General features: G+C 43.7%; 1 pseudogene; it reads left to right on the plus strand.

The window, feature by feature from the left end:
* The window catches only part of LOC143410949 (teneurin-4-like), a 367,450-nt pseudogene that overhangs the window by 252,134 nt on the left and 99,730 nt on the right, over positions 1–15,586 (plus strand).

The following is a 15,586-nucleotide window of genomic DNA, read 5'->3' on the forward strand; positions in this document are numbered from 1 at the left end:
TGAGAAAGAATGATCTTCATAGAAGTCTTTGTGAAGGTGAACCCCTTGTGGCTGAGATAAGGCTTCAGGGAGGAGGTGTTATTGTAGCCAGAACTGGAAGCACACTTAGACTTGAACATGTGAAGATGAAGCAGAGGAGGGCCTAGACCATGGAAACTGCACATGCAGAAGCACAGAGGAGGGGCCAAAAATACATAAATGTCTCTTGTAGCCATTGCCTAGTTGGTCGCCTACAGGACTGTTTTTATAAGGTAGCTAGCAAGTTCTTTTTCAAGTACTGACATGTGTGTCACTGTGTGGCATAGAACAAGGCACTTCCTCTTCTGGGTCCTAGTTTTGCTGTCTAACATTGCTACACCACAAAACCTACTCTTCTAAGTTCTCATCTTTTTTACTCTTGGTCCTATAACCCACATAACACAGATCTCCTGATCCATCTCTGATCTTACAGTTAGGCTTCTGATCTTGGCTAAGCCACATCCCATCATGCTCAAGATCTTTAACCTTTCCTGGGCCCTCCCAATGCAGTTCTTCTCATACTCCAAGAGCCCTCACTCTTGGTCCCCAAATGAGCTATTTCAGTGTCTACAGCTATTCACCAGGCCACTGCTCACAGATATTCCTTCCTCCTACCTCACTGAGAACATTGAGAGCATTAGTCAAATACTTTCCTATTATTATGGATGGTTCCCTACACAGCCCATGCCCACATATCTCTCTGCCTGTGTTCCCTTGCCCAGGGGATGAACTGCCCTGTAAGCCTGTCTTGCCAATTATGCTTTGGGTCCAGTGTTTGCCAACTTGTTAAGAGGAATCTCAGTGGAACATCATCCCTTGCTTTCCCCATGTTTTCAAACCCTCCCTTCCCTGGCTCTTTCCAGCATATAAACATGAAATAGTTGCCATATAATAGATGTTTACTCCGTGAAAGATGTATGTGACACTAGACACATCGCATAACATTTATTTAACCTGTACGTGAGCCTAATATTTGATATCTATACACTGTTTTGCAGATGAGAAAGCTGAGGCACAGAGAAATGAAATAACTTGCTCAGGTCACATGTTGGATAGATGGATGGATGGATGGATGGATGGATGGATGGATGGATGGATGGATGGATGAATGGATGGATGTTTAGTTAAATGGCCTGGTGACTAGATAACCAGTTAGATGATCAGGCAGTTAGGTGGAGGGACAGACAGATGGATAGATAAACAGAGAAACAAAGAAAAGGAGAGGTTCTTAATCCAACAGAGATTCAGTTGGGGTGAGGAAGCAGACTCAGACTCTGATTTTAGAAATTGTGTATTCTAACTGTGGCAATGATCTAATTTACAATTAACAGTCAGGGAACCACTGTCAGATTACATCAGGTTTTACCTCAACCTGATCCCACAATTCACAAACCAAAAACCTGTATTAGTATAATCACCTTTTATTCTAGCTAAGTACCTTTGAGCATTTCTCCAAGCAGTCTCCTTGACTCCAGTACAGGAGTGCAAGTAGCCTTACAGGACTGCTAAGAAGCAGGAATGAGGTAACGTTTCTGTGCCATCAACAACAGTTCTGCAACATTGTGGAAATTTCATTTCTTTCTTATTTTTGCCTTAAGTGCTAGGTAGATTGACTTGAATTTTAAGACTACCAGGATTTTAGAGAAATCCCTCAAGTGGGCAGTAACTCAGATGAACTAGTGATAAAACAGAAAATCCAAGCAGAATTCATCTTAAATTGTCAAACTCACTATTAAAATTTCTTAAGGTCACTCTCCAAATCTCAATTCCTAAGTAAAATAGAAATATTTGACTTATCAAATTTGACTTACAAACAGACTTCCCAAGAGGTCACATGGGGCCCAGACTCTGTTGCCACATCCCCAGAATTTTAAAAACATCTTCATCTGCATCCATTCCTTGTTCAGCAGAAAGTGTGCAGAACCATGGGTGGGGTCCCTACCACTCCCTATTTGGGGCAATTTTGAGCATCTTTCCAAGTAGAAAAAAATTTTATGGGAAAATTATGTGTAAGTCTCTCCCTTTAGGGGAAAGACACAGCTTCCCCTACCAGCTATTTTAATGAACAGGATTGTAAAATAAGTCCAGACAAATCAAAACATAGCCATGATAGGTCCCAGGCTTCATCTGGGCTTGTATGTGGATTAGAGTTTAATAAGAGAAGCCCAGGGAAGCTTCTCCCTTACGTATACACTTTGGGGCATAATTACCAATAGCCAAATCTTAGATCTTTTCTTTGACCTCTTCACCTCTTCCTCATATGTTCACCTCCCTCAAGGAAAGACAACAGGTGCAGTTTGGGCATTGGCACAAAGGAAGATGTTTCTGAGGATAAGGACTGAGACCTTTTACAATCACAACTCAGAAGATGAGTGTCTAAGAAGGTTAGGTGCAAAGAAATCTGAGCCTCTATATGAATATATTTGACAAAATAACTTGTGTGCACTATGACAGTGAGTCAATCCAACAAACATACACTTCTTTCATGGAACTTTTTTTCCCAATTATTTATTCTTTCAACAAACATCTGTAGAAAGCCATGCTGTGCCATGCCTGGTGCTAGTGCTCAGGAAACCAAGATGGATAAAAGCTAGACTCTGCTGTCAGGTGGGATTCTAGTCTAGAAAAAAGATACACAAGTGAGATGGGAAAGAGATTGCTTGGGCAAGGGAAAGTGCTTGGGTTTGACTTCCTACAAGAAAAGAGTTAATGTGTCAGGCATGGTGGCTTGCACCTGTAATCCCAGCATCTAAGGAGAATGAGACAGGGGTATCATGAGTTCAAAGCCAGCCTCAGAAACTTAGTAAGGCCCTGAGCAACTCAGTAAGATCCTTTCTCTAAATAAAATACAATAAGGCTGGGGATGTGGCTCAGTGGTTAAGTGCCCTGGTTCAATCCCTGGTATCCCCCCACTCCTACCTCCTCCCACCCCACCCCCCCAAAAAAAAATAAGAAAGAAGGAAGGAAAAAGAAAAGAGCTAATGTGTTCTTGAGCCTAGTTGGGTCATCTTCAAGACCCTGTTATAGTTCAGGCAAGGAATGAGAAATTTAGGACAGTTGGAGATCATCACCTGATTTCAAGAAAAATATCATCCTACACATACAAATGGCTTCTACCTAGCTTTTAATAGTCTTGACAATGGTGCCATCCAGGTGACCAGAACAAGAGCTTCATACCCAAATATTGAGGTTACTATTAGAAAAGCAAATATTTGGCTCATCCGGAAGCTGATCCTCTGTTAGGGAGCATGGAGCTCTGCTGATACAGTATGTCTTAGGGCTTCATCAACCAGTCATACATGCAATATAGTTTACATAGAGCTTCTTACACATACCTCTTCCTTTAATTATCACCATCCACCCTATAGGAGGGAGATAATTATTACTCTCTCCATTTAAGAAGTGAAGAATTATAGCTCAGAGAGATTAAGTAATTTTCCCAAGAACCCATAGCAGGGAAACTAGGGAGTCAGTCTACCCTACAGCCTGTATACTCCCTACTACCTCCACAGATACCTGCCAGGCCCCAGACCTTCAGCATTCAATCAGAAAGCTTGGATTTTGATCATATGAAAGTCAGCCGGCAATTATCAAATGTTCTTGTATTGGATGTGTTTCCAAAGTCAGAATTCGCATCTGATCTTCAGCCTTCAATCTAGTCTACTTATCACTGCTTCTCATTTCCTTTTTTTATAAAAACGTGTCTGTGAAATTTATTATATTCTGATCACACACCAGGCACTAGGCTAGACTCTTCACTTTGGCTCACATTTGCTCATGTAGTTCGGTAGATTTAGGTCATGTTCATCTGTCATGTCAGACCTAAACTCCTTGAGGTCGTCCCCACTTGTATCCTCAGTGCCAAACAACCCTCTAGAGTGAGCCATGTCGTCTCAGTTTACAAAGAAGGAAACATGAGACTTAGGAACTGCAACCCAAATTTCACCAAGGCCCATTTCTATGATGTAAAAGGCATATGAGCTGTCAAAGCACATTCTGTGACATCATCCTGTTTGGATCTCACCAACTACTCTGTGAAGTTACATCTGCTTTAATGTCAAAGCAGAATCTGAGAAGGCAAAAATAGAGCTATTCCTTTATTTCAGGAACAAAAATAATAAATCAAAGTATTTGGGAGAATAAATAACAAATAGGGACTAAACCTGAGGACAGATGATAAAGTAGCAGCATAGGTTTCTGCTTCCATCATGTATCAGTGGGTCTCTTCCACTCAAACTGGCCCCTCTGCAAAGGAGAACCCGAGTGCTCCCAGGCTGCGTTACCATCAGTTAGCACCCAATAAACATCAAGGTCGCCAGTTCAGGCCCCTTCCATTAAAATGTGTAAGAGCTCACAACCCAGCTTGTAAAGGGCTGTTGGAGGGTGCCCAGCCACTGAGCAGCTTTAGCTTCAGGCCAGGAGAGAATGTCTAGTGTCAACTAGCAAGGAAATGGAATGTTTGGATGATCAGACCCACAGTCTCCAGACGCAAAGAGTGAGATCAAGTGTCTGGGAAACTCCGTGTGGAGGATCCCATTTCATCTCATATATATCCAGGGTCTAACTGGATGTAACAAAAAAAGAGGCAGCGAGGCCAGAAGTGGGTGGGAGGAATCTGCTGGAATAAACCAGGAGTTTCCCCTAAAGAAAAGCTTCCCTGGAGGATATAGGATACAGTTGGTTGTTGTTGTTGTTGTTGTTGTTTTTTCCTTATTCTGAGGCTGTTTTCTTATTTGTAGAATGCCTGTCTTGCAATTCTGTGTTGCTTAAGGATGGTCAAAACAAGGAGAACACACAGACACCTACATGACCTTGTAGAATGTCCTTCTCCCATCTGGGTCTTGGTATCCTCACCTCTAAGAAGGATAGCAGCCAAATGTTCTCATAACATCCTCATGATATTTAAGTGAGAAATTGTATGTGAAATATGCTTCTTAAACTGTAAAACGTGATCTAAGTGTTAACTAAGCCAAAAATGGCCTTCCCACACATTACCTCATTTGATCCAACACCAAGTGTGTAAAATCTGTGAAGTGGGAATTATTGTCCCCATTTTATAGAAATAGAAGTTGAAGGTTTGATGGATTGCATAGCATGCAACTTGCAGATTATTCAGCCAATCAGTGGCAAAGACATGGGTAGACTCCAGATCTGTGGTTTTAATCCATTGCATATATGCCAAATGGTAGAGATAATGGCTATAGGTTATTGGGATGGCTACAGATTATTTGGATAATCTTTGGAATGCCAATATCAGTTTGTGGTTTATTTGGACAAAGACATCCTGGGAGACAGATTGTATCTACTGACCTCTGTATTCGAGTACAAAGTAAAGGCTCTGGCACATAGTAGGCATGTATGGAAGATTAATAGAAGGATAAATAAGTCAGTATAAATTTATTGAGACCTACTATATATCAGGTACCAAGTGCCCTCTGAAATGGGTGCTGTTATCGTCCCTCCCCATTTTATGGAGGAATCAAATGAGGCTAAGAACCATAGAGTAGGAGGTCAGGTAACTGGCTGAACTGAGATTTGGAATTATATCTGATTGCAAGTCTTACTCTCCTTTGTCCACACTACCTTTAGATTAATTAGTAAAGGAATGTTGTAAGGTCTTCCCTCCATATCCACAGGTTCTGTATCCATTCAACCAACAATAGGTTGAAAATATTCCAAAAAAGTTTTTCATCTGTACTGAACTGATTTTTCTCATTATTATTCCCTAAGTAATATAATCTGACAACTATTTACATAGCACTTATATTGTATTTGGCATGACAAATAATCTAGAGATGACTTAAAATATACAGGAGGATTATAAAGGTTAAATACACATACTTTGCCATTTTATAAAATGGACTTGAGAATCCATGGATTTGGGTATTCAGGGGGTCCTGAAATTAATCCCCCATGGATATTGAGGCTCATGGGGCGGCTATGCCTGTTAGGTAAGACCTGATATCCCACAGGTAAGTCCAGGGCAAGGCCTACCTCTTCTATTCTCGGTCCCCATCAACTCCATATCCCTGCTGCCTAAAAACATGTCCACTTTGGCGCCAGCAGCCTGTCCCTCTCCTGGCTTGGTGAATAGAAGTACTGTTTGCTGTTTACTTTCACACCATAAACTACCACTGGGAAAAGTGCTGAGTAAACCCAAGCAAAGCCCAAGTTGTTCTTCTCCCCGGGGCTCTTGGGAAACCTCCAGCCCTGAACCTAGACCCAGCCTCCGAGTCATCAGGAGATCATTGTCCTTCAGTGGTGTGCAGAAAAGGTGGGAGTTTCAGATGGGATCTAGGGAAGCCTGAGGACTGGAGATTGTCATTATTTATCTCTAGGAAAGGCTACAATGTTGTCTACACTTGATCTCAGCCAAGAGGCTGAGAAGTGTTGCCTAAAACATTGTCTGAAAGGAGCTTGAAAAACGTCCTAGATGGGCTGCTAGGGGTAGTAACACTTGGCTCCACAGCCCCACCCTGGCATGGTACATTTTCTGGTGGATAGGTCACTTGGGAAAGGTAGACCTTGCTGGACTTTCAGCCAGGTTGAGCAGTGTGTATACAAATTATTTTTCATCCTCATGTGCCTGTCTCTCTGGGCAACAAAACTTAATTAAGGCTCTATTCTGTGCCAGGACTTGTGCTCGGTACCAGGGATAGAGGTGATCTGAGGAAGGAGAACCTAGTCCAAGCTTGTTCCTGGTCTGACAATGAGACAGTCACAAAAACAAATAATTACTCTAATGTGTAATATGGGATGAGAAGGAGCAAGAGAATAACCACAGGTTGACTCCCAGGTGACTTCTTGTCACCTGTGACAGGTGAGCCAAGCCTTGGGGGTAGAATTATATTATGTAACACAGTGAGTAATTGTATCATAGACTCCCACAAAGTTAAAGCCTGGAATCTTAAAAACCATCAGGCAGGTTACCCCCTGAAATAGATGAGGAAACTGATACCCAGACAGAAGTGACCTTCTCAGCAGATTAGTGGCTGAGCAGGATTTCACAAACCTCTTTGGACTCCCAGTCTTCAGGAAACCTTTCTTGAGTTAATCAGCCATTACCGTGATCTTTTGTATTGTGCACCTCACTGAGTGCTCACTGAAGCTTGGCTTGGTCATCAGGGGGCTGACCACAGTATCACACAGCACTTGTTCCCCTGGGCCAGAAGTTGTGGCTCAATAAAGTCAAAGAACCTGCACATAGTCACACAGCTCAGAAGCTCCTGAGCCTTGTATAGAATCCAGTTCTTTGGCTCCAATTCAGAGCTATCTCTGTCCCTCCTCCAGCAGCCTCTCTCTTTTCTCAGCAGATGAGAAATCAGATGTGTAGGAAGTACCTCCATTTTGCTTGCATAAGGACACACCATAAAGAGCATTTTTTTTTTTTAATTTTGCAAACATTTTATCCATTGTCTTCAGGTTAGTAATGAAGGTCGGAGCCTCTGAAATCTAATTTTGTTTTCTTTCCTTTTTCAAAAGCAACTAAAACATTAGCAGTTTCTACACCAGCAGTGTCACTTGGAAGGGAGTAAAGGCACAGATGCCAGTTCACTTAGTTTAAAAGAAATTTAAAGTGTCAGGATTTTCACATGAATGTGAAGACTATTGGGCCGTGAAGCATCCGGGTCTCCATCAGAGCCCTGGCAGAGCGCATCCATGGACACGGTTGCTCAGCCTATTTCCTAAAGAGCACTTACGTTTTGGAAGCCTTCACGACCTCTGCCTGCAAGAAGCATGAAGTAGTTGCTGGCCGGAAGCCCGAGGGGCTTGTGAATCAGGCCCTGTGTGCTCTGCACCACTGCACAGACGGGCCTTTGTGAAGGAACAGGCGGCTCCACTCTGGCCCTCAAGTGCTCCCCATACCCCGCCAGCTGTTTGCTTTGAGTCTAAAAGCCCATTTAGATGGAGCTTGGATTTAGGGGGAGGAAGCAGCAAGCCAAGGACAGAGAATAAACTGCAGGTTTTGGACAACAACCCGGAGTATGCCCATGGGGTGGAGGATCCAGCCTCCCCTCACCCCCACTTCAGTTAGAGTCAGAGCTGCTGTGAAACACGGGCCCCAGAACTCTTCACATGCCCCAGCCAGACCCACAAGCTCTTTACTTGGTGACCGGGACTCCTCCTCACTTTGTTTTCACACATAACCAGTTTTTAATTAAATTTGACTTTTTCTCACATCTGTTCACAAGGCCAGTCCCCCTTGGAAGTGGCAAGCACAAAGGCGGAGACTGGCTGGCAGCAGGAAAAGCAAATAGAGCAGAGCCCTCTGTCCCTCCTGTCCTGGTGGGGAAACAACTCAGGGCAGGCTTCGGCCCAGGGCATTGCTGTGGTCCTGAGGCCATTGTCTACGGAGGTTAATCTCCCAAGCCTCTGGAATCACTCACAGAAGCCTAGTAGGTAACCAAGTGTGATCCTGTCCCCAGCAGTGACTTGCTCAGTAGTTGTTTCTTTCTCTCCTCCTCCCACCTTCTGCCTACAGAGATCTGTGCTGCAGACTGTGGTGGCCATGGCGTCTGCGGGGGGGGGGGGGGCACCTGTCGCTGCGAGGATGGCTGGATGGGGGCGGCGTGTGACCAGCGAGCCTGCCACCCACACTGTGCCGAGCATGGGACCTGCCGCGACGGCAAGTGCGAGTGCAGTCCCGGGTGGAACGGCGAGCACTGCACCATCGGTACGGCGCCCAGGATACCTGGTCTGGGTCTGCAGGACACCTTTGTCTGTGGGGTCACTAGCCTGGGTCCCCATTGCATGTGGGAAGGGGTCAAAAGTCCTTTCATCTGATGACATTATGACTGGCTTTTCCTAGATGTCAATTGGATTTAAATTCACAGTGTGGTGTTTTCAACCTTAGTCTTCCCAGTTTATATTTCCAGGTCCCACTTAGCTGGTTAGCACACCTTGCTGTTTAGCCCTTTCCAGGTGAAAGGCTCAGTTTCCTCACCTGTGGGATGGGGAGAAGAATGCAGGTAAAGAGCACCGCACAAGCCTGCACGCAGTGGAGCAGTCCATACACATAGCCATGGATATCAGCTTCACTGTCTCTGAGTCTCCACTCTCGCTGGCCTCGGAGGCTCCCCAACAGGCCTGGAACCCTGGGGAAGCTCTCCACAGGACCCAGGCCACATCTGCATTTCCCCTCTGCTGCCCTCAGCATCCATCCTGTCTGCATCTGTCTCCTTTCTCCTCTCTTGGGGTCTCCTCAGCACCCGCCCCCGCTGCAGCAGCACTGTTAGCAGCTTTAAAAACTAGCTCATCTCCCCGTTGCCTTTCCTCTCTCTGCCTTTCCTGCTGGTTTTGTTGATTTTAAACACAGCCAGACGTTTTGCTTGGTTTATTATCCTGGAATGAACACTCACCAAAAGCTCTTTATTGAATCAACTGGTTTGTGTGTGTTTTAACTTTTTCCCCTTCCATTTTTTCAAAAGGAAGGGTCTGTAATCAGATGGTGAGCATGTGGCTTGAGAAAGCAGGATTCCAGGTGCTTCTCCAGCTTGGAGGAGACCTCTTGGGTCTTAGAGAAACTCTTAAGCTTTCAAGGGACAAAGAATTTTAAGCAAAAGGAGCTAACTCTTCTCTTTTAGGGTTTTCTGTTTTGTTTTGTTTTGCCATTCCTTCATACCCTTGGTCCTTGCCCCGATGAAATCACTGAGTTAATAAGTAGCTATGGAACACCTTACACTTATTAATTTAATAATATTGGCTTCTAATTTTCAAATATGTACACTGTGTCAAGCATTGTGCTAAAGATTTTAACTGCATTACTTTATACTTCTTATAAAGCGAAGAAGTATGGATTATTTCCTCTGTTTCAGGACCTGAGTCTAAAGGTCATGTATCTTTTAAAGAGGTAGATCAGGAATTTGCAGCTTGATTTCCTCCTCAGCAGCTGTTTGAAATTCTTGCACCACAAAGGCCAGGTTTTCCATGGTAGCATCCAGCGCATGTCCTTCCCAAGGCTGTGCCTTCTTCTTATTTGAGTCCACTGGAGTCCCTCACCTAATCTGCCCCAGCCCTCGCTCCTCCACAGTGGCAGCAGTCTTCCTGCTCTTCCACAGCCAAAGATAGCATGTCATCTCACTGTCCACTCCTTGATGGCTTCTTTGTGTTAATGTCCTGGAAACCCCTTAATGAGATATGGCCTAGTCCCTCCCCGGGGCCTTCTTCTTTAAACTCCGCTTCCCACTCTCTTCTGCCTTTCTGCATGACAGAGGTCAGTCTGACATTTCAGTCTCACAGCCCAGAAGATGGCCCATTCTGTTCAAAAAGAAATCAGAGCCCAAGGATAGCGTATTCTGTTTTCTATCACTTGCTTACAGAATCCTCCGCTTGCCTTTCCAATCTCCAAAAAGTTTATAAATGTTAGACTTTTATAAGATAAAACATCTCAGCTGAGTCCAATAACTAGGGACTGAGGGAAATTCTCCCTTAGTCCAGTCACAGATGATTCATGGCAGGCCTCGTGGGCAGGCTGCGCTACATCAAATGGCTTGTGGATATTCATCAGCCTGGCTTTAAGAAGGTCCCATTTATTTTGATGCCAAGAAGTCAAACTGTCCTCTCTACCTCCCTTGCTCACCCTGTTGTCACTCTTTAAGAACAGATTCCTCCTCGGAGTTGCAGATGTTTTTTTTTTTTTTTTCCCCCTCCAGATAAGAAATACATCAAGGTAAATGTGCATGATAGAAGAGGAAGGTTGACAGTCCTAAATACCAGAAAAATGTCATTGGAGAAGTAATGGACTAGTCACAGTGGCGCAGATGAAAGGACTTTGGCTCAGAATTCTATTACCCTTCATTGTGTGGTGGGCATTTTCTTTGTCCTTGTCTGATTTTCCTGCATGGCAGCCTTCTCTCTGTGGGTCTGTGCCGTGACCACCTGCATCCCCATGGGAAACCCAACACCCTGGTGCTGGAGGAACACTTCAGTGACCTTGCAGGATAAAAGGGATGGGGGGAAATTCAGAGAAACAGTAGTGGGTGCCTTCCTTTTCCTGTTGAGATAGAAATGAGAAGAACGCTCTTTTAATCTTTGTGGTAACAAGGACTATTTTCTTATGTTTCCAAGAAAATTCACTCATGCAATGGTGATTTAAGAAAAGAAAAAAATCTGCTGATGTGAAAAGTTAGAATTTTAAAGTGTTAAATGTTCTCTCATTATCAGATTTCATTATTATGCAATGGGTCATTATCATGCAGCAAGTTCCAATGCTGCAATGTAGTCATAGTTTTTACCCACACCAGAGACTAGGACATTGGCTCAGAGTCCTCCATGCAATGGAAGAAGAAGAGTGGAGGGTCTCTTTACGCACTGCTGCCCTCCATGAACAGGAAGAATGACCCGATTACTTTACAGCAGGAATGAAGAACTCAAAAGAAAAAGATGAAGCTGGGCTCCCTATGACCAATCCCCAGTCTGAGAAGCTTTTTACCCCAATGACATTTCCCAGAGCAGATTATTACAGTAGGAATTAAATATCTGCTTGATTTTTCTCAGAAGAGGTTGGTTTTCATAATAAGAGAGAACTTGATAGTGGCATCATCTTTAATGACAGATTTTAGGTGGGTTTTTGTTGTTGTTGTTGTTTGTTGTTGTTGTTTTTTCAAACAGCAAGACCGTTCACACTGAAACCTAATGCCTTGTGTTAGGAATTACTGTCTATTTGCATCTGGAAGAAAGGTCTTTGGTGAAAGCACTGTGGGAAAACCACATGGTGTCTTAGGGCTCAGTTTCTCTCCCAGTGCAGGTGCATCACAGAATGGGGTGGCCACAGGCATGTCCAGGGATGAGGAATGCCAGCCCTCTCCACCACCCACAGAACTGCACACCCATCAGTCTGAACTCATTCACCTGCTCCTAAAAATACCCCATGAAGAAAAAGCCATTCTGAGCCATCCTTTGATTTTGCTCTTGCTTACTTGACACTAGTAACCCACTGGTACACATGGGACCCAGTTTTCCAAGTAGAGAAGTTAAGGTAAGAAGGATTGATTCGGGTCTATCTGTCAAGTATATGGTCAACATAGAGTCATCAAAAACATGTTTTTGGATGTCTTTTCCAGAAATTTTATTGGTCCCTTACATCTGGGGCTTGACCTCTGATTTCCTTAGCAAAACCTGACACTCATGGTTAAATTTAAGAAGGTGTTTAATTTTTCCTATTTCTTTGAAGACACTGCTAACATTTTGAATCAATCCTGTGATGATTACTTTACTCACCTCAGTGCCCCTCATCTATGAAGTCTCAAAACATGTGTGGGAAGTGCCAGCTTCTGATTACATTTATAGAATTCCAACCTTGACCCCAAAGCTGTGATTGTTCAAGATGCCAGATATCCAGAATTATTTCCTCAACTTCAGGAGAGCTATCCAAATCACATAAAACCTAATTCTTAAACATAAGCCTCCTCTGGGAGTAAAGATCAAAATAAAACTCTGATGATGCAATTACTTGAGTGAGCACAACCAGACTTCACCTTGAAGGGAAATTATAGAGAAGGCCACAGAATCTTTGGCAGCATTCGTCCACTTTGGAGTGGTAGCTTTCAGGCTTCTTTTTTGTAACCAGACAATCCTTAACCAATAGCTCACAAGTTGCTCTCAGGGATTTAGCCTGTGTGATAGCCCTGTGCTTATCCTTTCCTCAGAAGCATCTCCTTGCAACAGTACCTGTGATCCCACAGGACAGATGCTGACAAGAAGAGAGAAGGAACATGCTACTCTCAGAGGGAAAGTGTGATTGCCAATGGCTCTAGAGAGCTCAGCACCTACATGGTAGGGCTGGGAATCAAGGAAAGCTACTGGGCTCCTTGGGTTCCTCTCAGGGTGGCACCATTCACCACTTTTTCACCAGTTCTTTATCCAAAGAAAGAAGAGCATGAATGTGTCTAAGATCTTAACAAGAACATCTCCTGGGTGGCTTGTCATCACCTGAAAGAAGATCAGATGATTGTAACCTGTATGCACCACCTGCTGTGTTGATCTCCGTTTCATCTGGCCTGACATGGACCAGTGATGCAACTATTAGAGTTGACCAGAGGCTCCTGGATCATAAGAATGGAAAAGCCACTTTCATGTCTCCACAACCTTTGACAGGAGCCCTAAAGCTTCTTGGAATTGTCCTGAAAGAAAGTCTTGGAAACCTCTGTTGGTACAGAAGAGTCATGTGGGTTGTCTTAGAGATGCCAGTGACCTAGGCCTCCCAGATCAACCTCATGCCAGAGGTTCACAGTCTTTATAATACATAAGCTGTGTGTCTCCACTATCTCCAGTTTCTTACCTAGAGAGAAGAAGATGGTAGGAACCTACAAAACATGCCTGCCATGTCAAAAAAGTAAGTATGACCCATGAGAAAAATGACTCTACTGCCATCATCTTCATCCTGAAGTCCTAAGAGAAAGATGCAGCGGGTTTTGTGAAGTCTAGAATTCACCTCCCAGACTTTGCATCATTTTTTTCTAAAAGCTGGTAGGTACTTTAAAATTATGAATTTTAAAAGGATTATACTCAAAAGCATACATGTTCGGATTTTTAAGCAATCACAGCGACAGCAGGGACTTCTGTATATGTCTTATAAATAAATGACATTGGACTTCAAAGACCCAGTTGTCACTTCCATTTTCAATAGCCTGAGATAAGAAAAGTCTGTTCCATTCCCAGAAATCTCTTGGACTTGGTGTTGACTGGCTGTTATCAGCTTTTGGATTCACAGAGTGGCTTGAAGTCTCTTTATGACAGAGGAATCCCTTTTGATTTGTGGAGTCAGGGTTTGAAGTTTTGAGTGTTCCTGCTTATCTTCTGAAAAGCCACAATGTTGATTGTAACCTGAGCCTGCCTGTCACTTCCACTGGCTTCTGTTCCTACCTGCAGTCAAGAGAAATTAGCAAGCACTTTTTAAAGATATTAAAAAAAGATTTACACTGAAAGGAGAGCTTTATTACTATATAATTTTTGAAAATTGAATGGCATTTGAAGAGAGAGCACTCTCTGAAGTCAGCCCATGGGTTTCGGGAGAATATTCTGTAGAGTGGATAGAACCTTCACTGACCACCAGAGCCATGATACCACCATTGAGTTTGGAGACAATCAGGAGTGTTTTCTCTCTGGAGAGCTCCCTCAAAGTGGGTGACACACAGTGGTGTTGTCCTTTGGATCCCAATGATGGCGTCTCCTCCAAGCTTGCCATCCCTGGGAGGGAACCCTAGGCTCACTTCACCCCTTCTGTAACTGGGTTCAGAGTTCTTTTAAGTACTTATGATTAGGACAGAAACTCTGGGTTCAGAGTTCTCTTAAGTACTTATGATTAGGACCTTCCAGAAACTCTGGCTTCAGAGTTCTTTTAAGTAATTATGATTAGGACCTTCCAGAAACTCTGCAGATGAAAACTGAGAAAACCACCTGAATCCCCGGTGTTCTTGCTCTTTGAAGGCAAAGCTCCGTGACATCCTGGGAAATGATGTCTAAGAAATTTTAAACTTCTTTGCAAAATGTGATGAGTAAGCGCAACTAAAACTAAAGTGACAGATGAACCAAGCATCAAGGAAGTCTTAAGTCTTCCCCTTAGCCAGAGATGCTCCCTAAGCTGTGTTTCATGAGGGCAGTCCTGTGTTTCATTTTCTCATGAGGGTCCTTCCTGCTTGGCATTCCACAGCTTCGTCTATCCACTCCTGCTTGATAAGCCACGCTCCTTCACATTCCCTCCTGATATCCTGCTCTCATGGACTCCATGGCATCTCTAAGAATGAAGGGATGCATGCAGGCCCTGTTCATTTCCTATTCCCAATTTTCCACTTGGCTATGCACCTCCAGGAACACATCTTGAAACAGCAGTACATGGACACCTGAACCAAAGAATGTACCTTTTGTCCACCAATCTTTTGAGGCCAATATATCTTGATAAACAGCAACCATCTCTTGTCTAGCCAGAGGACTGAAAAATAGAACTTAATTTTTTTATGAAAAGAGTAATAACATTTTTACAGTATATAGAATACTAGGGCTTCCATATTAGGTCACGCCACTGCAGTCCAGCCCTATCTTTGGGATTTTTTATTCCTGTGTGAAATTGAGCTGAGGATGGGGTGCAGCCTGGCTGAAGGTATCAAGGGGCTTTAAAGGGGAGAGTGCCATCTGCCTGGCATTTGTGGAAACACATGAAAAGGAGGCACAGGAAGACAGGGAAAGGGAAGCTCCTCAAAGGGAAAGGCAAAATGGATTAATGATTTATGCTGGGACTGGAGAGACAGCCCTGCTCTGAACACACAGGCAGTGGCTTGCTTATATGCACATTGAGTTCACATCAAAGCAATGTTTGACACCCAGCCCCATAACAGGCAAAATCTTAAATGGCCAAGTAATTCTAGGCTTGGACACAGCCCTGCCAATGTAAGACAAAGCAGGCAGCACTGTATCTTTGGAGTTAGTAAAACACTGACTTGTGGTCAGGTTTTCTTTTTCTGGTGTTCCACCATGACATCCATTGATCTATACCTCACATTCTATGGAAGGTGCACAAAGTAGGAATGCATCTTACTTGAACACCAAGCATTCTGCATTCAAGTACATATGG

This window comes from Callospermophilus lateralis, chromosome 11 (assembly GCF_048772815.1).
Source record: "Callospermophilus lateralis isolate mCalLat2 chromosome 11, mCalLat2.hap1, whole genome shotgun sequence".
Lineage (NCBI taxonomy): Eukaryota > Metazoa > Chordata > Mammalia > Rodentia > Sciuridae > Callospermophilus > Callospermophilus lateralis.